This window comes from Phasianus colchicus, chromosome 5, assembly GCF_987193195.1.
Source record: "Phasianus colchicus chromosome 5, bPhaCol1.hap1.1, whole genome shotgun sequence".
NCBI classification, from domain to species: Eukaryota; Metazoa; Chordata; class Aves; order Galliformes; family Phasianidae; genus Phasianus; species Phasianus colchicus.
The window spans coordinates 52,169,990-52,196,847 of NC_143440.1; the positions used below are offsets into that span (position 1 = coordinate 52,169,990).

The window sequence follows — 26,858 nt, forward strand, 5'->3', positions numbered from 1 at the left end:
GCATGCCTTTCTTGTGAACTGCTGGAAATATGCTTCATCATCAACTGTATTCTGTGGGTAGATGCCAATTATATGAAAGCCTGTCTCTCTAGATCTGTTAGTGTTATTTCAGTGCTTGGGGGCTGGATCTTAATACAATATGCTCTTTTCTTCTCTGACTAGTAAAGCAGCACAAAATAGAATTATTAGTATAAATACACGTTGCCTACAAAATGTAAATCCAGCAATTAGACTTTTCCCTGGTGGTGCACTCTAATGAGTGTTACCATATTCTTTGTGTTGCTGTAGGGAAGCAGTGGGTGTAGCAGTGGGGCTTGGCTAATTTATGGGGGAATCCTCAGGATACAAAATTTTTCCTTGATAAGGGCAGAAATAAATTGTATTCTAAGCAATATTTATCTCAGACAAGCTTGCCTCCCAAAAGTATATCACTGGGAGCATCACTATTTACAGCTTTTATGATTTCTGAGGCTTTCTGACATGTGTGAGCTGGTGAAAACCTTAATGGAAGGAGTTACGTAATCCTCTTTAATCCTGAGGAAGGTGTAGGTATAGGGAAAGCTCTGATAATTTTACCATTCCCCTTTTGGGTAGGAAAATACATTCACAATTCCTCCTTTATGCACTCAGATGAGCGTGCAAAATGCTTGATCCTTTCTACTGTTGCTTTGTATAACTCCTGCCTCTGTGTTGTACTGGTTTGTATGTTGTGTAATGACTGTGTTGTAATTAGAGAAGGTGAAGCTCTTTCAGTAAAGCTGCAGTGGAAGATGCCTCTTGTCTGGAAGGAAAATGCTGGGAGATGTTGACCGTCTCATCAACGCAACACCAGGGACATCTTAAACTGTTGCATGACCTCTGTAGAAAAAAGCTGACCCATGGTAATCTAATTATTGTTTGTTGTGATTGGTAGATAACAAAGTAAATATTGGAGTAGACTGATAGCCATCTTCACTTTAGGGAAGGGATCTTGCCATTGTTATTTCACTGTGCCCAGCTGCTACTACGCTGTATTTTTTCCCTCTGATGAGTTAGAATCTTGTTGGAGGAACTCTAGGGCATCTGATAGTAAGTAGCATAGGAAAAGATTAGGTCTTGGGAGTGTGAGTGACAACTCTTCCACATTTGCTTGACTTTTTTTTTTTAATTCTTAAAGCTCTCTCTATTAGTTGGAGACACTGGGGAAGTAAAAATAGTCAAGAATGTGGGTGAAGAGTTCCCATGATAATTAGACCTGGTAATGAGGGTTTGAGTATGAGGTCTAAAACCTTAAATAAGAATGTTTACTAATAAATGTACACAATACTCATGTGGGTGACTGAAGATGTAAATGGCATCAAGGTGAATATACGTGCTAAATCTTTTGGATGTTTTGGTTCAGTGAAATCTGTGTGCTTTTCATTATATGTTCTTCAGAGTGCATCAAAGGAGTTTTCTGCAGGCAGACAAACTAATTTTTCTTCTACTTTAAACTGACCAAAAGTTTTGTAGCCATCTGAGTTCAAAACCCAGCTTCACATGAAGGTAAACTTTGAATGGTGATTTAACATACACTGATAATTAACCTATCAGGGTGGGACATTTTCTTTACATGTTGTGATACAACCAAGTAGTGCAAAGTACTACTGCTGAGATAGATTCGTTTGATATGATAATGTTATAAAACTTAGCCCATCTTTCAGAAGAGAATAGCAATGGGGAATCTGAATGTTAAGCAAGTTTTGGCAGCTGAAGCAAAGATATTAAGTGAAAATATGAACTTTTTTCATTATTTAGATATGAAGAAATTTTTATCCTGGCCCAGAACATTAGTATAGATTTTGGTTTGGGCACCCTTGGGACCAAAACTAGCAAGGCATTTCCATTACTACTTTTAAAACCTCTCAGTATTCCTCTGAAGCCATTTCTTTTCCAGAGTTTCCTATAGATACTTAGGTAATAAAAAAGGTTCCCTAAATCATTCAGTGGTTTAGAAATCAAGAACTGTAGGTTACAGGAATGTTAACAGTATTCAAAGACTTAATTTGCAGGAGCTAAAGAAAAGGGGAAAAAGAACAAAAAAAAAGTATAGCAAACATGAATGAGGTAGGATAAACTACATTTGAAATCGCACTGGCGCTCTGCTCTTTTGGGCTCTGATTTGGAACTAGAGGGTGTCTGAACTTTGCTGGATGACAGGCAAATGCTGAAGATTGTGTTCCCCAATGAAAAACTACATTATGCTGTTGCACTGCAAAGAGCAAATACCAAGAGAATCTGGACATTTTCTCTCCCCTTCCACTCTTACCTAGTTCCTGGAGCCCCAAAAGGAGCAGAAATATGGCAGGCAAATCAGAGTTGGGGCTTTTCTTCTAAAGAAAGGTACCCTGGTGGGAACAGAAGCTGCTCAAATCTCCTGGGCTGCATCTCACAGAAGAAGGGGCTTTTTGCTTACCTTGTGGCAACTCCTCACCCTGGTATTTTTAATCAGTTAAAAAAAAAATAAAAATAGAAGTGGAGTTGATCTGCATTTGCCTTGCAGCAAATACCTACTGGGTTGGGAAACTGGGAGAGACATGAGAAGGATAGTATTTATTATTTATAACCATTCCTATAGTGCTTATCACCACAGTGTGAGCACCTTCGACAAGGCTCTAAATGTGAGGGAAAATTTAATAATGCATTAATAATAATGTGCACTCATCTGTGGTGGCAGCAGTTGTGGCTGTGATGACTGAAAGTGGGAAGAGCAGAGAATGGCTGCAGCTGTGGGAGACCTGAAGCAGCTGGCAGGGAGCCTGGGAGAGCCAAGAGCCCAATGTCTGCCCAACTGCCAGGGCAACAACAGGCGTTGGGGGTTGGCAACTTTGCCAAAAATAATGTGCTTAAAGGGTATATTCAGGAGTAAACAGGAATGAACTTGAGCTTTATTATTAAAGGTTTCCCATGCCGCTCTGCCATATGCATACGAACGCGTGCAGAGGCCTGCCTGGTTCCTGCTCTGAGGTAATGACGGAAGATGACCAAGCCTGAAGTTTGCCTTGTTAAAAGGCTGCAGTTCAAAGCTGGGCACCCCAGCTAATGAACGCTCTCACTTGTTTTATTATGCTATCCTTCTCTCTTGTTCTGTTCTTTTATAATGCCTCTGGCATGGAAAAAAAGAGAGTTCAGACCCCTCTGTGCTAGCAATAAGCTTGTGCTGATGAGGTGCCATTGGGGAAAGAAGGACAGTTGCTAGCAGAGTAAGAAAGAAACAGATCTGAAGCAGTGTAGTTTTCAGTCAAACTTCCAACCAGATTGATTCATTTCTCATTCATTGCTTCAGGAAAAGAGAACTGTTTTCCATTGCTACCACCTGCCTGTGGCTTATCATTCAGTTGGTTGACTGAAAAATAGCGCGTACAGCTTTGGCAATACGTGTTGGAGGAGTGGCGGGAGTTGAGAAACAAGGCAGTAGTTTCTCCAGATAGATATTGGGAGGCTTTTTTCACAGGCAAAACCGTGGTTTTTAGAGGTGGAAGGTATCCCTGAAAAAGGACAGGATGTGTAGTATTGATTGCACTGCTTTGGTAATCTGCCTCTGCCCCATGTGCAGAAAGTTGATTAAGTGTTCTGCAGGAAGGACTCAAGTTTACATCCATTTTCCAGGCAGAATACTTCACAAACACCTTCATCTGCTTCAGTTCAAATATTCATGAAAGAGTTCAAATATCTATTTGTTGTAATAACTACATAAGACCTGCTCCTACAAGTAATTGTCTTCTGTTTCTCTAGTGCTTTGCTATCACCCTTAAAGAGCACTTACTTCCTGCTTTACCTTCTCACCAGGGGGCACCTACATGCTCTTCTGTGATGATGCCAGAACACCTAAGAGCCCTACTGATTAGAGAAATCTGGATGTCAGTACTGTCACGCACATTTACTGAGGATGTTTAGGAGGGTCAATGGATACACCCATTTGTGCCACCCAGACAAAATCTGTTAAATCTCTAAAGAAAGTTGGCATTTGATCAAACACAAAAATCAGATACTAAGTTTACTGAGTCTCCTCTGTTATTTGCCTATTTCTCTTTTCATGCCAACTAATGCAATACTATGTGCACTGTGTCTTTCTGCTGGAAGGATCCATGGCTGGGAAAATCCAGCATCTTTGTAGAGCAGGTGAAGATCTTCAGAGCGCCAGTTGTATGACATTGTGAATCTTACTAGCCAGGTACTTCATATTTGTCATCTTCTCACTTCTGGACATGTATTACGAGACTCCGATTCACAGAAGGTGTCCAGGATATGACAAATCAGCACCGGGAAAATCCAAGGTTGTTGAAAGCAAAATTTATTGTGAGGAATTCACACTCAAATTACTGTAGATTTTACAAATAGACTTTGTAGGCCATAAATCCCCGAGCTTAAGGGGAGCAGATAAGCTGGTGCAATACATCTGCAGTAGCTTTAGAATGACAGATAATATGGTGGTCAGAGAAGACAAGATTCAGTCAGTGTGAGTGCATTGCAGCTACATATACTTTCTGAAGCCATTAAGGCTGGTGTTTTCTTTCAGTGTAAGTCACAGTTTAATGTTGAAGTGGTTTGTGAAGTCAAGAGCTAAAGCTGTCAGGATCCACAACATCTTTAGAGAATTAATACAGTTGGTCGTAATGGTGCTTACTGAATCATATTCTTCTGCCCTGATATCTTCTGATACTTTAACCTAGGAAAAAAAAAACCAACACAAAACAAAACCAAACAAAAACAGTGTTGTTCATAGAAATGGAGTTGTGTCTCTTGGTGGCTTTGTGTGAGCACATATGATTTTAATTCTTTGACTCAGAGAGCTCAAAGAGTTTGGCACTTGGCTGTGAGGAACTATCAATGAATTCCTTTGGGGTCATTGGCTCTCAGTTGAAACAGAGCCATTTAAGCCAGCTCTTAGGCCAGCTGTCATGTGTTGGCATAAGCTGCATGGAGAAGGATGATGTGGAAGGAAGAGAGCAATAGATATAGCATGTGCTTACCAGTCTGTTGAGTTTTAAGTAGTGTTCTCTTTATTTATTTATTTAATTCTAGGTAGACTTTCATGAAGTTAGAGCTTCCCTGTTAACTTAAATTTCATGTAGGAGTATACAAGGGTCAGGGCTGGATTTAAGCACAGGCAGTAATATATGACTCTTCACACTCACTTTCCTTTTTCTCTGGGACTGAGCAGTCTAGGAGATGTTGATATTGGGATTGTGGGAGAAGACTTCTTTTCAACTACTCACTTTATCATCACCATGTATTATTGGTCAGTGGCCATGCAGAGAATGTATTGCAGCAAGGGGTGTATAAGAATTCCGAGGCTACCCTCTTGGGAAAAATAAAAAATAAAAAGAGTAAAAGAGAGTGTTAGAGAAGCAGGACAATATCCACAATAAACTTTGATAGCTAAAATGGAAGGAAGTGCACAGTTTATGATTCCAGTCAAGTGGTTCACCTTTTAGGTATTTTATAGAATCAGTTCAGCAGGATGATGCAAGCATTGGCAGCAGTAGATAATGTTTCATTTCTGTTGGCTCCATCTCACTGTCTGATTTTGCTAATTACAATAGTTTGAGCCATCAGAGACGATTTACTGAGACTATCTGCAAATACAGAATAAAGTGCACAAATATTTTTCAAGCAGCAATATTCTGAGTTTCATAAATAAAACTTTCGCTTCCCTGTGCATACTGAGAAGAACAGAAAGATCAAATATCTACAGTTTTCATTAAATTTGAAACACATTAATCTTTAGAATTGCGATCATTAGAGAGCAGTTCTTTATACACTATCTATATCTCATTCAGTCGAGAGTAAAAGTTGGAGGAAGGCATAAAGCCTAAATGTCTTTGGCTTGAGCCTTCCATATGCTTTAGAAGGAAGAGAAGTGCCAGTGCTAGATTTTTTTTTGGCAGCTTCTTTTTTCATAGACACCACTTTCCAAAAAATATTAAGGGTTTGTAGGCTTTTTGGCTAGCTTGGCAGCAAAGAGAGTATTAAGCACCTGTGTTTAAAACGTGCATGTGTGTATTTGCCACTTCCAATCCATCTGTGAAACATGGCAAATGTCAGTGGGACATGCACGAGGGGTTATGCAAAGCATGTGAACACATACCCAGTCATAAAAAAAAAACAACTTAAGCAAACAATACTTCATGCCACAGAGTGACAAAAGGAGATAGAAGAGCTGACCTTATTCTCTATCACTGTCAAGAAGCAGATCTATCTATAACAAGAAGCATATATAACTATCAAGAAAAATATGCCTGAGCTGGGGCAAATCCTTTCTTCCACCTTGTGGTGCTACAACTGCTAATTCAGGTCCTTCTCCACCTGAGTCAAGCAAGGCAGGGAAAGAACTCTGATTCCTTTGTTTTAAAATAGAGTTGTTACTTCACCAAATGTGAAGAAAAGAGTTTCCCTAAATTATTGCTGTGTGGAAAGATTTGTTGAAGGAAAACTGGAAGACGATGGTATGAGGAAGTAAGAATGTGTTTGAAATAATCATGACATAGCAATTAATTCTGCTTTCACATGTGATATATCAAATACAAAGGGGAAGCAAAGTTCAGAAGGGATTGTGAATTGGGATTGTCAGGAACTGTGTGTGTGTCATTTTGGGTGTTATAGAACAAGCTTGGTCATCACTGATATCTTAGCACTGGTTCATCTATTAGTGCAGGTTAATATGGTATCCTAAATAAATGGCTTGTGGGAATCAACTAATGTGTAATACCCTCACAAAACAATATGTTCATTGGGTAGTATTGTGTGATAGTTCAGTGCTGGACAAAGAACTTTGACTATGATTTGCTTGGTCTTGGGGGAAGAAGTGGCTGTGTGCATCTCTGCCACATTGCCTCCCATCTTCAGATGACATGCATCTCCTGAGCAAAGGATGTTGGTGGTGACCAATAAAAAGCAAAAGACTAGGTTTGTGACCCCAGTCAGAGCTATGGAAGGCAATAAGTGCTTATTCGTGAGACTGTGGAAGACACCACATATCTGGGATTTTGGAAAGATTTGAGTTTGTTATGCCAAAGACCATGATCAAGTTTGAGACGGAAGTCTGTCATTTTGGTAGCCTTAATTGGGTGATTAGATTAATAGTCTAGGATTTAGAGAAAAGGGTTCAATTTTCTTGTTTTTTCACAGTTTGCTAGCATGTGACTCTCTCATACCTCAAGTGCCAGGACTGATCTTGGATGTACTGGGAAGGAGAAGTAAATTGAAAGATGAGATATTCAGATTTATACTGAGGAAATCGGTGGTATGTAATCTCATAGCTAGATACTCCTTAAGTGCAGTTTTAAGTAGGGTGCACTACAGAATGTGTATTAATAAAATATGAGGTGGTGGTAAGAGTCTGTTTTCACTGAGCCTGGGTGGTTTTCTTTCCTGGAATCCCTTTGAAATAGCAAGAATGCAGTCATTTTAGCCTGTTCATTAAGTGTATTATTTAATCCCACACACTGTAGTTCCTTAAGCATAGAAACAATCTATTTTACACTCAGTGGGAACAATGAGATGCCCCAGAGCACATTTAAAACAGAACTCCCAGACACAATTACTTGGCTTAAAAGAATCTGAGCTGCATTTATTATTATGGAAAAGCTCACCAAAATATGCAAACAAAGCCCAGTCATTTCTATTCAATATTCCTTCCTTTCTTAAAATCTGAATAATATGACTAAATACTAGAAAAACTAAAGTCTGTCTCTTCCTCAAGTATAACAAATCAGCTCTAAGCTTTTTAAAATAAATTTTAACTGTTTTCTTTTTTTTCCCTCTATTTTCCCCAAGTATGTATTCATAGTTTGCAGGTCATTTTCAGCTGCTCATTTTCTCAATATTATATCTGGAATTATATACATTATATTTAGAAAAAGTGACACACATTACTTTACAGTATGTGTTGTCAAATGTTTTTGAGTCTGTGCATATGTCATGCATAGATACAAGTATATGCATCCTATGTACCCACATTTGCAGACATGCCAAAGTTATTTGTTTGTATATGTATATTTCAATATATAAATATTATATATATTACATAAATATTATATATTTTATAAAAATACATAATTATAGAAATATATAATTTACAGAAATATTACAAAATACTTCAATTTAAAGGACTTTTTTTGCATGGAGCACTGGTTTCAGTAATATTTGCTGAGTGAAAAGCGATAGATGCTGCTAAAATCTATAAGACTTGCAAATGAAATGCTGTCTTACTGCATTTCTCTTTTCTAAAATCTTTGTGTCTGAACTGAGAATGTATTTTTCATGCCTGGATTTCAAGAGAGCCCTCTCAAGAGAGTTAAATAGAAACCAAATAAAACCACAGCATCTTTGTTTGAAAAAGTCTCTGGGAAAGATTATGCAGTGCTTAAATCCTTCTGTGCTTGTAGCAGGTTTTTTTGGATGTCAGATTGACATGTTTAAATTTATTTTTCAAAAAAATTAATAATAATAATAAAAAGACCCAACATGGAAAAGCTTTTTTTACCTGTTAAAAAAAAAAGTACAAAAATTTTAAAGCAGGAAAGATAATTAAGATTTTTCTTCTCTCTCTTTATTTTTCCCCCCTTTGTCACTGATGTTGAAGTGATTGTCTTAAAATATACTAAGCTAACAGAATTAGGAGAGTTTAAAATCTCCTGTTCTGGGTGAGGAGGAGCAAGGTCTGGGAGGTAAGCTTGAAAACCACTGATGACACACTAAAGCAGGTTGCCCAAGGAGGCTGTGGATGCCCCATCCCTGGAGGCATTCAAGGCCAGGCTGGATGTGGCTCTGGGTTGGCAACCCTGCACATAGCAGGGGGGTTGAAACTAGGTGATCATTGTGGTCCTTTGCAACCCAGGCCGTTCTAAGATTCTTTGAATCCCCCCAGCTCTGTGGGCTGGAAGTAGAAGACATCTGTGAAACTCACAGGGCTCTGTCAGCATGGGGTGGGAGGGTGACTGTGGTGGAGGGGCAGCAGCAAGAGGGAAATTGTCTTGTAGAATTTCTTGCCGAATTTATGGATTTCCAGTGTAGCAGGACAACACATCTTCTGCACAATAATGTTTTAAAAGCGTTGCAGGCGATTCCGTAATTTAATGCTGGCAGGAAGTTACCCATAGAGAAAGAGGAGGGAAGTGCTGAGTGTGGGGAGATCTCCCTGGCAGTTCCATGCCCAGGGTCGTGCCATGGCAGCACAGCTCCCACTCCTCATCACACCCATGGCTGAGCTCAGCCTCCCCTCCTGCGGCTTAACCTAAATTTCCCTCTTCTTAACATCGCACTGTTGCTACTAATGATACCTCTGAGCTACATACTAAATTATTCTTTCTCTGACTTTCAGCTTTTCCTTTCAAATACATGAGGAGTTTCCAGCTATGCTTTTAGCATAGATGGGCTGGGCTTACAACCAATTACTGTATTTAACTGAATCCCAAATGATCTTAAATCTGAGACAACTTCCTAAGTTCTCAGGGTTAGCTGAAGGAAAATGTTGTAAATTAGTTTTATCAATACTTTCAATGATTTTGCTCATTTTGGCTGTTATATTGTAGTTTGGAGGAAAAAAAACAAAAGAACCTTATTTTTCTTCCTGTTAGGTTGTGGTGTTTTTTGGTTTTTCCCATTATAATACGCACACACAGAAAACCTGTATTGGGGGAAGAACAAATATAGGAAAAAGGGGGAAAAAAAAAAAAGAGAATGATAACATGATTTCCCTCAGTAACATCTAAATGAGAGTTTGTGGAAAGAAGTTCCAAAAATAAAAACAAAACAACATGAAAACTTGAATAGCATGCTTTCTAACTGGAAAAAAATCAGTTGTGAGGACTCAGTTCTCATTGTAAGAATAAGGACAAAAAGCCATCAGTCTGTTCTGTTATACAGAATGTTTGTTCACGGGCTTATAAGGAATTTGATCAATAAGCTCAGCACTAGCTGAGAGCGCTGTGATATTCTGGGTCACAGTGGTGAGTTGTGATGAGGTTTCCGAGGAAGAAGCTACCACTGGAATTGCTTGTGTGAAGGATCCTGCCCTTTCCATGTGCTTCACAGCAGGATATAGATCTATCACTTGGAAAGTTCCAGCCCAAGGGCAACTAATACATGGTATCTTACAACTTTAGATATGATTTTTTTTTGCCTTCGAGGTGAATTTCCAGCGCTCCTTCAGTTTTAAATCTTTGAAGGATGGTGCAAAGGTTATCTTGGATTCAATAAATACTTTGTCTATCTTGGGGCTCCCTCAGACTGGGGGGAGAGTGCTTAGTGGTTTTATAGCAAGAAGATCTGGGTAGTGCAGAGGGAAAGATCCCACAGCTTCTGGGAATTACAGGGCTGCTTAGAAACTCACTTATCTGCAACCTGACAAAAGGCAGAGCAATACTCAGGCTCAGTTCCTGCTGTTTGTGGTGCCTTACCAGATGCTTCATGTTGAGGGTGCTGCTCTGGTCCTGCTCTGTCCCAAACCATCTCTTTGTGATCACCTGGCTGCTATCAGCAGAAAACAGATATTTAAACGTTATATTGTATTAATTCCAGAAGAAACAAACAAACAACTGTTCCAGAATTGTTTATTTCTTTTCTTTGAAAGGGCATATATTGGACGTAGGGCTGTTTTTTGATCTGTCTGATTACAGATTCACCTTTCTGACGCTGTCAGGGGTTGGAGACCCCACTAGTGTCTGTAGCAGCCAGAGACTGGTCTTTGTAAGGCTCTCCATTTATAAAGACTTTAATACAAAGTGCATTCCCTTGTGCTTTCCTGGATAAAACATCCCAGATGCCCATGACTTCACAAACCCATTCGACAGCCAAGTCTCATATCTCCCTCCAGTCTAGCAGATTTCTGTATCAGCTATTCAGTTTGTGCCTTAAAGCTTCCTTTATTCATCTTGATCCTTTCTGTTAGCAGTAACTGGTCAGCTTGTCCCTGGGAGCTTTAGCAGAGCACAAAAAGTTCTGCTTGTCTAATGCTTTTCTGATCTGGGTTGTCTTTTCCCTTCCAGCCCTTAAGCAGCAGAACACCTGTTCTCTTTCCTTTTTGTGTTTTCCTAGTCCTAGTCTAGTCCTAAAGATAATAAAGTCTTGTTAGGATTCTTCTTTCTCTTAAATTCATCAGTTTCATTGTGCTTCATCTCATAGGCGAGATTATGGTTCTTAGATGACTACTTTCAGAGGCATAAAGGGGTACTTCATCGCTAGCATGTAAAAGCATTCAGATGTTTCTTTTTGTGTAAATGAGCAGAGGTCCTATGTTTGAGAAGAAAGTTGTGTTTCACTTCTGTGGTGGTCACTGAATCCAGCCGTGCTAGAAAGCAACCTGGCTCCTTTCTGTCATCATGTGATCCGAGGAGAGATTTGGGGAGGGGAAGAAGGTTACGTGCAAGCTGGAGAGAGCATATGCAACTGAGTAACATATTACTGTATGCGCTGCTTCTTCCTTCTGCTTGTGCCAAAATAAGATCAGAGACAGTTGGTTTTTGCTATCAATAGATGCTTTAGTGAATCAGGCACTGGTCAGAATGGAAAAAAGAATGACAGCTGGTAAAGGAAATAATTGATCTGGTAAGTACCTGACTCTTCAAGGTGTATGGATAGGAAAGAAAGTGCTGTTCTGTGCAATGGATCATAGATGTATTTGTTCTTCTTGCAATGATGGAAAGTGGTTTTGCGCAAGTAGAATATGTTTGTGTGAGCATGTTAGCAAATAGCCACGCACAGAGCTTCTAATTCAGAGCCAGAGGGTGCACACTTATTACTGAAGATGTAGTGTTGCCTGTATATTGTTATACGCTGTATACTGTAGTGTTGCTGATATAGTTCATTCATGTTTCTTCTGAACTGCATTATTTCTTCTCTCTTTTAGTGCTCCATATTTGTGAGCACTGCTAGACTTAGAAAAAAGACATAGCCCCTTCCTCTCAAATACTGCTTATAATGTTTTAAAATGATCACCAGATTTTGTTGTTAGTGCTGAATAACTTAAGAAAAAGAGAAAAAATAATTCTTAGAGCAGACTGTGAGTTGATAGCTCTTTTGCTAATTTGCACTCTGACTATCATTTCAATTACATCTGAAAGTAATTTTTACTACGTCCTTCAATAAGGATGAATCTTCTGGTTTTCAGATTTAAGTGTTGCATTCTGTTCATCCTCTGTCCTCTTCTTCCAGTTGCAGGATCCCTAAACTGAAACAGTCAAAAGGAGGAGACTCTTAAGAAAGTCGAATTTACTGGGCTTTGCTTTTATTCTTACCTGGGCATCCACTCATGGCTACTGCTGAAAACAGGGTATGTCTAGGCATATGTTTTGTGCAGCCTTATGTAGCTACTCTTGTGTTCGCATTTCATTTCACAGTAGTTTGAGTTTGCAGGAAATAATCATATAATTATTTCCTCTTTTTGATGAAAGGTATATTTGGCTGCAATTTCAAGTTGCATAACCTTATGAGACCTTTGCGTCTCATTTCCTGTAAGCTCTCCTAATGATGGAAGGAGAAAAATTCACATGGTTTCTCATAAGCTATTTGTATGGCTTGAGTTTGTAAAGTACAGGGATGTTCAGTGGACTTGGAATTGTAAGGCAGTAAGTGAGCAAGTCTCTGTATCTAGGAAGGAAAAATAAGAAAGGAACACATGCCCAAGTTGTCTGTGAAAATCTCCTGATAGCCAGAGATGGATGAGCTGTGTAGGCAGAGCCTGATGGATGCTGGAGGAACCCACCACCAGCTCTGTGGATGCAGTTTTACAACTACAGGGTGCTGAGATGAGAGATGAGACTAGATACTACTCTAGCACTCTAGTCATCCCCCTGCTCTGCAATGTTATTTCTTCTTCCTTTACTTCCACAGAGCATCCCAGGGAATCTATCCATAGCGAATTCCCATCATTCCCAGTTGTGAGGGAGAAAGTGAAGAGACTTGCCAGTAGTCTACTGTGTAGGATGCCAACAGCAAAACTGAAAAAGAATCCTCCATTTCAGGACTTATCTCCACAGTCAGTCACGAAAAGGAAGGCTGTTATTTCTCCTCCTCTTCTCACTATCTGAGGTTGATCCAGCTCTGATTGTGCAGTTCTTCAGCTATCAATGAGCCCAGAATAATAAACAAGTCAGAGAAAGCAGGATATTTTGGGGAACCTGATCAGGACTGGGCTTACCTGTTGGGCAGAGCTGGATTGTGACTGCCAGATGAGCTCGTGGCAATGTACTGTCATGTGCTGCTTGGGGTGTCACTGAGCCTCTTGGATCTTCAACACTGGCTGAACCATCTGGGCACCACTGTAATACAGGTAACTACCAGGTAACACAAGGAGAAGCATATGTTGGCTCAGTTACTGTACTAATAAAATAATACACTATGTTGGAGAAGCTTTCCACTGATTTTCAATTTTCAGTTCAGAAGATAGGCACCAGAGCATACAATATCTTACTGACCACAGGGCTGATTTAGGCTTCAATACAGGATTTTTAATCAGATATATATTTTTTAATTATATTCCACTTCCATCTCTTTCTTGCTTGATAGCCTTCTAATATCTTGGGATCATTTCCAGCACTCTTGTCTGGTTGATCAGTGAGGATTAGCTTCCATGAGGTCTGCAAGCCTTCATTACTCCTTGAGGAATAATATTCTGCTTATGTAGATGCTAAGAAAGCAAGAAAACATTTCCTGGAGACCTACGATGACATCTACCCTTTTATCAAATCAGCACCATTGTGAGTCAGCTAACTCTTCTGAACTCTGAATGTATTGTTGCCTTCACCAAAATCATTTCAAGGTCTGTGAGACTTGTGGTTAAGAATAAAAAGCCTAAGATTTTCTGAAATGACACAGATTTAACTCTTGTTTAATTCTTTCTACTGGTTTCAAAAATTAGTGGCTTCCCACTATCTATCAGAATTTAACTGTGGACAAAATTCTCACTTGTATCAATTGAGTTCTGTCTATCCAACCACTCTTATTGAATTGCTGGCGTGTTAAAGGCACTGTAAACCTTTTTTAGACCACCCTTTAGGTGTCTGGCACACTCCAAAGCCAATGTTACAATGCTTCTTATTTTTCACATAGTCTCTGTAACAACTAAAAGGTGAGATTAAGGGGCTTAAAATTGTGATGGAGACATGCATTTGGATAATTCATTTTAATGATGTAATATCCTTCCAACCTAATTCTGTGGCACATGGTGGTCCTGGAAGCAGCTCTGGCTTTGTTTTTAGAAGTGTTATGAGGACTCTGAACCTTTGACCTTCTTTCTCCTTTCTGTATGTAGAAAGTCCTGGAAAATTCCCTAATGGCACAAATTATAGGAGGCACAGTCTTGACTCTGAGAACTCTTGCACATACTCCCTCCGTCTGTTTTTTTTCCCTCCTGCACTTGTCAGACTGTGAGGAGAAGATAATCTTCATTTTACACAGGGGGAATTGAATGCAGTAGAGATGTTTCGCAGCAGTAGAAAAAATAATCTACATATAACCCCCCTCAACATGGTGTTCAGATGTAAGGGTTTTTTATTCCCTCCCCTCCCAGTCATTGCTATTCTTGTTGCTGAATGGTGACAAGAGAAATAACACTACCTCTCCTATCTCAGAGCAGGAAATCAGCGAGTATAATATATGCATGTGCCTAAAATTCAGCAACAGGAGCTATTGCCAATTTAAGCTATTGTTCTCCTAATTTGAAGAAAAAAAGGCAGTCTTACTGCCTTTATAGTAAAAGCCTCAAACAGATTAGGTCAAGTCTCTGCAGACAAAGTAATTCTGTGGTGCTTAAAATGATAGGAACTAATCTCCATGAAAGCTGAGTCCGGGGGTATAGGCTATTAAAGACATCTATATGCTATAGGCAGAGGAGAAGGTAAGAGGTCCAGCTCATAATGAGAAACGATAACTCTACACACTTTGTTTACAGTTTACCCCAAAGACCACAGATTAACACAAATCTCAGAGCATCTTTATTATGGCACTGCATTGGAGAGGGGGCTGCCAACAGAGGATGGAATTGCTAAGTAGGCTGGGACCATCTGTCCTCTCAGGGAGGTGAAAACGTGCATGATTGAGTGACACCTGCTTGTCAAGTGTGGCCTGCTGGGAAATTTTCTCTTGGATCACTGAGCTCAGAGTACATTACCTGCATTAAAATCAGACAAACAATCTCATCAGCATTATGCATGTAAGCAACTTATGGCAATATCAGAATAAAACATATATTCAAGATCTCCAGATTTTGCAAGATCAGGAACTAATGCTTTGTTTTCCATTTTGGCAAGCTTAGTTTCTGGTGGAAATTGAGCATTTGAAAAATACATGTTATTTTAAGGATCACTGGAGATAAACCAACAGGAAATACAAGCTGGCTTTTTTCTTTTTCTTTCCTTGAAAAGCAACGACTTCTTACAAACCAAGTCTTTGCATGCATAAAAGTACTGTCCCTCTGAAACTGAATAATTTTGATTGCACTCTGCCTAAAGCAAGGAACTGCCCCTTTTAAAATATTTATCCACCTCGGACCACATTTAAGTAGTATTTACTAAAACCTTGAAAAGAAGGATGGAAAAACTAGAGTTGACACTTCTGTCTGAACTCATGTTGTTGAGAAGAAAGCTGCTCCTATCCCTCCCTTTCAAAAAGCACCACAGCATGAGCTAAGGTCAGAGTGTCACCTTGAATTTCCAGTTCAAATCCCGATATTCTTCTCTTGCATGGATATCAGCTTGATCATTAGATCTAAATCTAGATGGCACAGGTAAATCACAGGTGGCTTTATCAGTGGTTGTAATGAAAGGGGTGTTTGTGTCAGGATTTGACCTTTAATGTGATTCTTTTTTCAAGCAAAAGCTCACTAACTTTGTATTAAACAGGAAAAATGTTAATCTTTAAAATCTGTTTTTGATTCTAGTCAGCATTTTCACTTGTTGAATTCCAGAGTTGTAGGCTCAAAAATGATCTGTTGAAAACAAACACAGAAGTAACACAAGAGGAGGGAGAGAGAAAAAAGTGGTTAGTAGTAGATCTGTATCTTGAGTCAACAACACTACCAGCCCTATTGCAAAATAACTTGTAACTCTGTTATTGATTTAATGAAGTAGCAATTCTATGGATCAGGACCATTAAAGTTTATTAAAGATAATGAAAAAATGTTCACTGGATATCCAGTTAGGTCCTTGCAGTATTAAGAGGGTATGCTTCACTTTTCTATTTCCTAGCCAATAAATCTCATGTTTCTTCTGGAAAGTACAGTGAAGGCTATCTATGTTACTTTCAGTGTTGTGAGTGCTGAAGCAGCCAGTGCAGTGACACATGTATATGTATGTGTGTGTTTATCTCTGACAAAAGATACAGCAGAAATCCAAGTAAGAACAGTAGGATCCATCATTTTACTGTATAGTCACCAAGTCCTTCTCCTATTAGTTGTGATGAAAGTTGTGTTTGCTTATAAATTTTAGTTCCAAGAGCTCTGGGAGGTCACAACTGAATCAATTCCTCTCTTCTACAAAGAGCTCATTAATTTCCCTTGCTACTAGTCCTGTTGGAGACCAAGGCATAATGGGGTTAACTCCATGTTTATAACTGTGGATGGTGTATTCAGGGATGTAGATGAGATCTGATGCTGATCTGGAGCAGTGGTGCTGGGGAAAGTGGCAGAGCCCTCTTCCTCCTGGATGCACCAGTAACACTGGTATAGATTTTATTGGGTCTTGGCATTGCTGGGACTCTATTTATCTTCAGAAATTTGCTTCAGACGGAGAAATTTGCTGAGATATGTTAATAGAAAACAAGCAGAAATGAAGAGCAAGGTCCCTTGCTCTTAAGCAAACATCTTGCCTCTCCATTGTGGGGCCTTGCTGGCAAGACATGCTGTGTTTCAAAGGGATGAAATGATTGTGTTAACCTGAACGTTTCTTCAGTGACCTCACTGTGGCTGTTGCCATGCTTACCTGCAAATACAAAAACAAACAGATGGACTGGTTCTCAGCCAAGCACTCAGGAAAGGTCTGTTCAGGGGGGAGGAATGATCACACAGTAACTTTTTTTTTTTTTAAATTTATGCTAAGTTGCTTAAACTGGAAAACTAAGTGCTGTTGGGGGGTGTGCAGACATGGGTTCATCCTGAGAAAATGTTGGATATGGGACTGCTGTCTGCTATTAAAGATGATACTGGCTATGTTCTGTTCTGCTCTGCTCTCAGAAGCTTTAATTGTGGGCTTTAGGTAATTTTTCAAAGTGGATTGCAGGTGTGGTGCTGCTGCTCTTCTTTGAGCAGCGTTTTGTCATTCCTGAACATGCCATTTTTTTCTTTCCAAATGACTGACTTAAGAATATTAATTTTAAATGCATTGATGAAAATGCAGCTAATAATTATAACAAAAAAAAAAAAAAAGGAAAAAAAAAAAGAAAAAAAAAAGAGGCATACGTGCTACAGGGTTTTCTTGTGTGAAAAACACTTTAAAACAATTAATTTTATTCTATCTCAATTCTTCTGCTGTCTCATCTCCAGCACACCTGGTGTGTGTATATTAAGTGATGTGATTAATATCTGTCAGATATGGTTTGTTTTCTCACTAATTCTTTAGCAGTGTGGGAATCTTGTGAAAGGAATGACTTTTCAGTAGCATTCTCTTTCTCTTTTGGTTGTATCTGATGCTGTGTGTTTGCTGGAGATAATTGTGTTTCTTGAGGGAAGTGGAAACTAGGTTCAGCTTTCCCAAGAGAATCCTTTCCCCCCAGAAAATTCCTGCTTCTTAAATCCAAACTAATCTATGGAGATGTAAGAGCACAGGAAGAGTTTCAGTAACTGTTATCTTTCCTTTTAGCTTACCTGCCCAGTGAGTGCTGAGGAGTCTGTGGGAGCCAGCTCCTTGGCTCCCATTTGTAACTGATAGAAGCTCATGTCTGTCTCAGAGACCTAAAAGGTTTGGGATCCTGGAAGCCCAGAGTGCTGTCTACTGATCTTGTAGTTCCTGGGCAGCTTCCAGCATCCTTTCAGGTTGTCTTGTTTCCAGTTAAAAAACTATCAATGCTCTGGGAATCTCTGAACCTCATAGATCTCAGCAGTTTTATAGACAACTTGCTATGAGTTATGTTTCATTGTTTTGAACTGGCATCCCTGAGAGACTGTCTCAGGGAAGAGTTTCACAGTGATTGAGAGAACACTTGTTCTGGTGCAGAGCTCCCAGACAGTGGTTGCCAACCATGCAAACAACCCACAGCCTGTTGAATTGGTGGCTGTAACACAGCCAACAAAGTGTTCCCACCACTACCAGTGTCAATGGTACCTGGGCAACTGGGGAGACATTCCCATCTGGATGATACATTTGGATCTTGGTTATTTTTGAGACTTTGTTCCAAATTGGGATGAAATCATCTTTTAAATGGAGTCGCTTCTGTCCAGACAGATGTGCAAGTGTAGTTGGTATGCTCCTATGCATCCTGTAGCATGGTATATGACCAGCAAATAAATTAAACCTCCTGCAAAGCTACAGTGTAACCTGGAATACTTTGCTTTTTTTAAAAATCTGTTTTAAAAATTGATAATTGCTATGCATTAATGTGGTCACTGCTTTCTTCTTTCAGAACTTAAGACCTGATTTCTGTTGACGTGAAGGCCACTTTATGACAATCTCACTGTTCAACAGGGTCATTCAGTAGATGTAAATACAATTTGCGACTACCTTGAGGTCTGTTTGCATCACAGAAATCTTTACAGTGGCCTTTGTTTAAATGTGAATTGAGGTTCTGAACTGCAAACACATTTATTGTGGTAAAGAAACACAAAGATACCTTAGGCCTGTTCTGGTTTCATTCACAGAGGAAGATATCTGGACTTCAGTGGTTTTATTCTCAGCCTACAGAAGTGTGACTAAGAGGTTCTTTGTGTTTTCAGATCTGATACGGGCAATAGAGAAAAAAATATTATTTCCTTGGTCACGTATAGCAGCTTCCTTCTATTGTCTCTTACTTGCATTTTCCTTTTGTAATTTTTTCATATGTTTTCATTTCATTCAATATTTATTTATTTGTTTAGTTATTAAGGAAAGCAGTGTGCAAGCAAGTGACTCGTGTTTGAAACACAGAAAATGAATAGGGCCCTGCAACTAAACAGGCTATAACATGCATTCAGAGCTGATTGTCTGAAATGTTGGGGCACTACTCCACCCCCTCTGTTCTGCAGTTACGGGCTTGAAAGCACCTCAGGCAAGAGACTGTTGGAGCAGTGAGAGCTCTGAAATTTTTGTTTGCATAAATTCATAACTAAATACTCTGGTGTGAAAGAGAAAGGGATAAAATGTTTTTCTTGCTGATTAGCAATTCTAAATCAGCCTGTTCTTTCTGTTGGTGGGGGCAGCAAAATGCTGTCAGACCTAAAAATGCTTATGTTTATCTGGGAATACAGTAATGCTTTTGCTCTTGTTTTACATGTACGGAGTATACATTCAGTGAAGCACTCAGGGAGTCTATCATTCAGAGAATGGGAATCGTTGAGCAATTAATAATTCAAGTCTGTTATACCCTGACATACACCATAGTATGGCATCAATATAGAAATTGTGCACAGGATAGTCCATCAATCGTGTTGTTCTTCCATCCAATTTTGAATAATTATTTCTATTTTTTTAATTTGCTCTGGAAAACAACTTTTTCCAGCTTTCACAGGAGTAGTTTCCCTTGGGAAAGCAGAGCTCAAGTAAAATCTTTTCCCCCATATTCTTAGCTGATATTGAATGGGACAAAATCTCAGAATATATTCAGTGTATGAATTAGGATATATTTAGTAGTTGCTCCTACACATTTTGCTAACCATGCTGGGATGTAATTGTTACTAGAAATTGAATACTTCAGATGTTATTGTCAAGGTTTTCTATATTCAAATCTATAGAACATTATAAATATGATGGTATTGAAGTATTTGCTTTCACATTGTATGAGACGGTTGATTTTGAGGCATTTGCATGTGGCAGGTGTGGTGAGTACATTGTAGATACAGGATCAGGCCCCTGAACCAAGCTACAGACAAGTTTTTAATTCCAGGTTACTCTGAATTTTACAGAGTGGATGCCTGAACTTGAGTATGATACACCTAGGGTTTTATTTGGACATGCCACTTGGGTGTGCTGGGGACACCTGGGGAGGTGTCATCCTCTCTATTTTCTGACAGTGTTTGTCCACCTTCGTTTACTGTTCTTTGCTCGTGTTGAAAATGCATTCCTCAGGGAACCCGTTTATGTGGCAAAACAAACTAGCAGTGATAACAAAAGAGGCTTGCCTTTAGTGGTGCACATTAAGTTTGCATCCCATATTGCATGTGCCTGCACAACAGCCCAAGGGGACACTGCACTGGAGCCACAGCAGCAGACATAGGTCCATCAGATTTGGATCGTGCTTGCAATCTTGCCGCTTTCCAGCTTTGATTTGCGGCAAATCATCTTACTTCTCTGTGCTCTTCTCTGCTTTCTCATTCTTTTTCTGTGTTGTCAGGTCATTAAAGGGAAAGAAAAGAGGAAGAAAGTGTAATCCTGTTCCTTTCTGTCTTCTGAGAACCATCCAGGTGCTATGTTTTTGGGTTATGGGGCACAGGAGAAACCATAGAGCCTTCATTGCTTCCAGTCACTCTTTCATATTCAGATCAGGTCCATAGAGGCAAAGTCTGCAGCTCACTATGATTTTGTGCAGCTTCTACCACAGTACCAATCTTCATCTAGAGAGTTGTCATTCGGATCCTACAGAAATTTAAATAATTATGGTGAACTGCTTTCTTTTGCTGCTTTGGGAAAGTAAGCTCTGTTTCAAATCAGTACTAGTCTGGAAAGACAGTCATTGTAGCCAGGGCTCTGCCTTGCAAGCCCTCATGACCTGCCTCTTGCTGTTTCCTGAACAAGCTGCAGATGCTCTAGGAATTTATTTAATGGAGACCAAATTGCTGAGGGTAGCTGCTTGCAGCCACATCCACAGCATTTCTGTCTGGAATTTGGTTTGATGGAGGCACAGAATCAGTATCCTCCAGGTAAGCAATGTGTGACAGATTTATGGTTTTAAATGGATAGGCTCCATGAGGGCAACTGTGCTCTGGCCCAGCTGCTGTTTCTTGTTGCTTCCTTCCATGAGACATATGAAAGCACGTAAAAATCTAAGGAAGAGGTAGAAAGGGAAAAAAAAAAAAAGAAAAAAAAAGGGCCAAGGGTGTTGAGTGTGAAGAAATTTCCACCATGAGGATGAAAGCATTGGAAAGACAGCTAAAAGCTGTCACATGTCAATCACATAAAGGGTAGGAAGCATATGCAATGCAGTTAATGCTCTGAGCAAAGGGGAAATTAAAAACAACTAGTGTCTGGGTGTTAATTATATACCGAGCTGCTAATAAGTTGGAGACGGTGTGAGCATCCACTTCTGATGCATGTCAGCCTTGCAAGACAAATACAGTGAAAGATAAGACAATTTTGAGTGGTATAATATTAACCAGGGTGGTACAGGTAAAGTTAGGAAGGAGTGCTGGCACTGCACCTGTACAAATACTCCTGCCCTTTTCAGGGCACTTGCTGGCAGTGATGCACAATAAAGGTGCATTGATCTCTTTTATCTTCAAACCAGTTGTAAGGTCTAAAATACTGAGTGAACCAAAAGACCTCATTAACTTCAGCTATCAACAACACTGTCTAATGTGTTTAAAAGAAAAAAAGTTAAAAATCCCAAGCATCATCTCAAACAGTCCCCCTCTCATTATCTCAGCCCTTCCTGGAGAAGATCAATAAACAATTTGCATATTTTTTTATCAATATTTAATGTAATGCAGCAGGATGCTTTTGATGGCTCGGGTCCTTCTGTGCACTCTTTTAACATGACAGAGACTAAGAGCCCAGCAGGTGCTCAGGTGCTGGGGTCAGTTCCCAGTTAAAAACATTAGGGATTGGTCTGGCTAAATAATCTACAGCTGCCCATCCAAGGGCAGGAGTGAGAGCTCACAGAGCATGGTGATGAATTTTAACGATCCAGGAAGACAAATGAGCCTGAGCTGCCATGCAATTAGTGGGCTGTGGAAAGATGTGTTGGGTCTAAATGAGAGACATGATCTGCTCTTGACTCCTAGTGTGGTAGGAGCCCTCCCTCTGAAGGCTGTAATGAGGAAGGTAGATGAGATCCCAAACAGGTTGACAGAACAATTAAGGGGAAAATGGGAGTTGCTTCAAAATGTAGTATCCCCATCGATGGTACAGATACATACAGAGCTTTTAAGTACCTTTTAAGAAATTTGTGCTGCTTTTCAGAAGCAGGTATGTGCCTGGGGATTTCTTTTCGATTCCCATGTACTTATGTATACTTTCACTTTTATTTCTGATTCAACCTTTAGTTAAATAAGAAAAGATCTCAGAAGAAAAAGCCTGGTTCTGATCTTGTTTAGAGAGCAAACTAGGAGCAACTCCTCCAAACTGTCTCCAATGAGAACAAACTCCTGGCTGTTGCATCTTGTGTAGATATATTATGAGTGCAGTGGACCAAAGGCAGTTTCCTTCTGAGGATTGGGCCATTGTTAGACTCTGCTTGATTGGGACTTTAAAGCTCTGTGATGAACGTGAGTGCTCAGAACAGCTGAATCATAGAATATCCCAAGTTGGAAGAGACCCAACCCCTGGCTCCACATAAGACCACCCAAAAATCAAAACCTGTGTCTGAGAGCACTGTCCGAACTTTCCTTCAGCTCCAGCTACTTGGGAGAATGCTTCTTAAGTATCCAAGCAGTCAGACCCAGTCTGGATAAGGCTGAAACACTGTCAGGAGATGCTTATGTCAATATTCAAGTAGACTGGGAAAATCTCTGAACTAGAGGATGGCTTTTTTTCCCCTGCACAGGACGGGTTACTGGTATGACAGCATGAATACAGCCTTCTGTGGTGGCTTGGTACAGAAAGCAAAGGAGAAATCCAGGTGACATGATACATGCTGGGTAAGCATAGCATTTTCACTGTGATATTTTATTCCTCATTGGCTTTGTTACCTACTGTTCCATGCAGAGGACTGAGCCGTCTGTAAGCTCTGTTTAAGCCCACAAGAGCTATTTTGGCTTTGAGCTCTATATTTATATATTGTGAGCCATTACTTTAATACATGTAAAGATTTACAGCAGACAAGGACTAAGTATTGCTTTAGCAGTGGAATACTTCGTGAATGAAAGAGCCAGGAAAATAGAAATGCTTCATCTATATATTGTGGTAAATAGACCTTTTCAACTCTAGATTAATTTTCTAATTGATTCATTTATTTTAGCCGTTTCTTTTTTTTTTAAGTGTCCAGTTTTCTTTTCCAACTAAAAACTCACATTAATAATCACATTTTCTAGTCACCTTTTTGTTTCAGGCCGGCTAGTTAGAATGGTACTCTTGAATCATAAAATCATTAGGTTAGAAAAGACCACTAAGTTCATCTACTCAAACTGTCAGCCCATCACCACCATGCACACTATGTCCCTCAGTGCCCCATCTAAGAGCCTAATAGTCCTGCACATTCATGTAGGCCTATCTTCTAGAAATGTTTCATCTGCCAAACTTCACATTCTTGCACAACATTTAAAAATGCTGACAACGCTTGGGATACTTAGGGACCTGTTTTCACCAGAAGTGGGAAAACATGAATAAAACATCACAAAAAAAAAAAAAAAAAGCCAGTTAAAATTCATGCACACCTTGTCTCAAATTGATGATTTCTCAAATAAGGGAATCAGCCTCATCCTGGCTATTTTACATCCTTTGGGTGTTAGAATAGATCTGTTGCTTGATAATAGAACTGAAAAAAAAAAACCAAAACTGGGAGACATCAGCAGAGGTGCTTTTCATTAGTCTTGTTGGATTTTGAAAGAGAACTCAAACTAATATGCGCTTCTATAATATATTTTGAGTTCTGCTGATGAAAATTGCTGGATGGGATAACAATGAAGATTGCTAGCACTGAATATAGAGTAAATTAGTAAGGAAAATTTCTAGTGAAGTTTCTGATTTCTGAAATTGCTTGAACTATGGACACTTGAATTAATGTACTCCTCCAAGATCACTGCTGTTAGCTATGTCTAGGTATGTTTCGACTGGCTTTTCCTTCATGCATTCTGTCTCTAGAATCACAGTGGAAGTGACTGTTCCACTAATTTGTTGGTTTTTTTTTTTTTCCATATGCTGCATCACACGTTGTATATTTTCCTTTAACCTTTAATTTGTGTGCCTGCTATGCTGCTGCTAACAGCCTGGTGTTCCCCAGAAGAGATTCAGTGAGTGCACTGAAATGCAGGAGCCTGGAGTTCATCATCTGGCCCTTAAGGTGAACTTACTTAATTCAAAAGAAGTGCAGCTGCTGACCAGGACAGTACTTATAAGAGGGCTACATCAGATTCTACTGTGGGTATTGAGTAATATTTTGGCCAGCAACACACTTTGAAGGAAACAGGAATACTTCTGAATAAATGAGAGGGATTGTGGAATCTCAGTCCTTGGAGATACTCAGATGTTGACTGAATGATATCTTGAGTAACTTGAACAAAATTGGCCACACTCTTTTTGGATTGCATACCCTTTAGAAGTCCCTTCTCAGACTGGTCTGAATAAGAGGCAGTAAAACTGTACCCTGCAGAACTTAGGACAGACTTTTTAAATAGTCAGACTCCATGTAGATTACACAGACTGCATTTCATTGCTCTTGCTGATTTCAAAATGTAATAAAATTTCAGTGAAAGCATACATATTCATATTTTCATACATGCATTATTAAGAGGAGGTGAACATGTGCTAGTTCATTCTAAGAGCTTTAAAATGGTGCAGGCCAATTACTGTGGTTTTTGTTTCTTAGAAAAAAACGCACAGTTAACACACAGTATTGTAGCGGATGAAAAACATTGGAGTTTACCAATGACGTTAAAACAGTGTGCTTGAATGTTACAGCTTCTCCCTGAACTCTTTTAAATTTAGTGTCTTGTTCATTTCCCTTCTTCCCATTAGCTGTGCTGGGAGGAATATATAGCTGTGTGGGTGTAATGGCTCTCTGCTTTACAAAGCATTACCTCTTAGCAAAGCTGCCAATGCTGGTTTTGCATCCAGCTTGCTGCAAGCTGTTCTTTGACCTTGCTAATGGTGGACAAGCTGAACAAGAAAAACTGGCCTTAAAATATCTGCTTGTTTCCTAACTTTCTTTGAGAGAGATCAATTGTGCAGTTTCTTGCTCTGTGAAAAAGAATGAACTGATTTTATTGTTGCTCCGGAGATGTACTCAGAAGACTGTGCTTTCTATTACAAGTGAGAAGGGGATAAACTGGAAGAAATCCAGTAAATAGCAATTAGCAATCTAGACAGTGTGATGAAATATTGAATGAATGGTGTTTGTTTAGTCTACAGAAGAAAATTCTAGTGGGGATAGGCTAATAGTCTTCAAATACATAAAATCCATTCTGCTGGAGGGAGGAAGGAAATGATGTCGTCTTGTCTGATAGCAGTAGACAAGAATTAATGTACTTGTACAGAAGTAAGGAATCAGAATACCCCAAGATGGAGTGGATCTGTAAGGATCATGGAATCCAACTTCTGGCTCCATGTTGGACCAGCTCCCTGCTCCCCACACCTGGGTTTCAACATTGTGGCTCTGCAGCATCCCAAGGTCATTGTCCTGGGGATCTGATATCTTGGGTTCCCAGAGTCCTGGGGCTTCACCTTGTGTCTCCTACACTTGAGGTCTCAGGAAATTTCAGGCTTCACATTAGAAACATTTTCTTAATGGTAATACTATCAGTATTATAGTAGGCTTATGTAGAGTATGTATGTGCATCTAACAAGTCTCTCATCCTGTAATGTCTTCCATTCCTGTAATTCTTAGTTTCCATAAGGACTTTGATTTTGAACACATATGTGAGAAGGAAGAATGCTCTGCGGGGAAGTGAGAAATGTAACAGGTTAAATCCCTGTTTCTTTGCCAACTTCCTGTGTCATAAATGACAACACAAAATTCTGTACTGTTCCAATTTTCAAAGTGAAGATAACATTTTATTCCTTTTCTCCCTTTATTTTGTCTAATTGAATGATAAACTATTTGGATAGAATCACTGTCTCTTTGTACAATTCTTCTGAAACAGTAGAGCTTTCTTCTTTGCCAGGGTTTCCAGAAAATAATGATGTAATTACGATTATCCTATTAAAAATTCCACACAGCTTCATTCTGATTTCTGCTCCTATCTGTACCTTCCTTTGATTGCATCTATTCTGTCTGCTTTGAGAAGCTCCCAAGGTCTTCAGAGTCTTTTCTTCTATTTTTTTTTCTCTTCCTAATAATCACTACTTTTCTTCTCATGTATCAAAGGATGCATCACCTCCACACAGAATTAATTGGCATATTTGTCTGAATCATATTTTTTTAGTTCTTTTGGTTTCACTCTATTTTTGGAGTACTTTTAATTGGCATTTTTTTAATATAAGGTGAGGCTGTAGATGTAGATAAATATAACTGTGATGGATGCAACTTTACGGTTGATAACTGATCCTGGTCTCACTGGAGTCATTGCAAAGACTTCCACTGGCCTCACCGTGTTATTCTAACTTTTGTTCATCATTCACACTCTTTCACCATAGCAGCAAATCGATTTTGTCCTCTATAATTTTGATGTAAAATGTAGGCACAGCCTCTCTTATCAGGACTCAGCAAAATTTCATCTAGGGTTCTCAGTCTCTTCCCAATCCTTCCATGTCCAGTCTATGCGTTATCCCCCATATATTAGGTTTGAAAAGCCCCTGGCATTATCTCTAGATCATACTCTAGCACCATGTAAGTGAGCTGGAATCTTTGGTCTTTAATTTACATTTGTTATCCTTAGGAGCTATAGCTGCTGCATCCTGTGACTG

General features: G+C 39.4%; 1 protein-coding gene across 5 annotated transcripts in view; it reads left to right on the forward strand.

The window, feature by feature from the left end:
* Window positions 1–26,858, forward strand: part of LOC149917922 (uncharacterized) — a 172,681-nt gene that overhangs the window by 108,938 nt on the left and 36,885 nt on the right. For 4 of the 5 annotated variants that reach the window (XM_090142044.1, XM_090142045.1, XM_090142041.1 and 1 more), the window contains exon 2: window positions 22,843–22,936. The exons of the other annotated variant lie outside the window; for it this stretch is intronic. The gene's annotated coding sequence lies outside the window, so the exon portion shown is untranslated. The remainder of the gene's footprint in view (window positions 1–22,842; window positions 22,937–26,858) is intronic. 5 annotated transcript variants of the gene reach the window in all.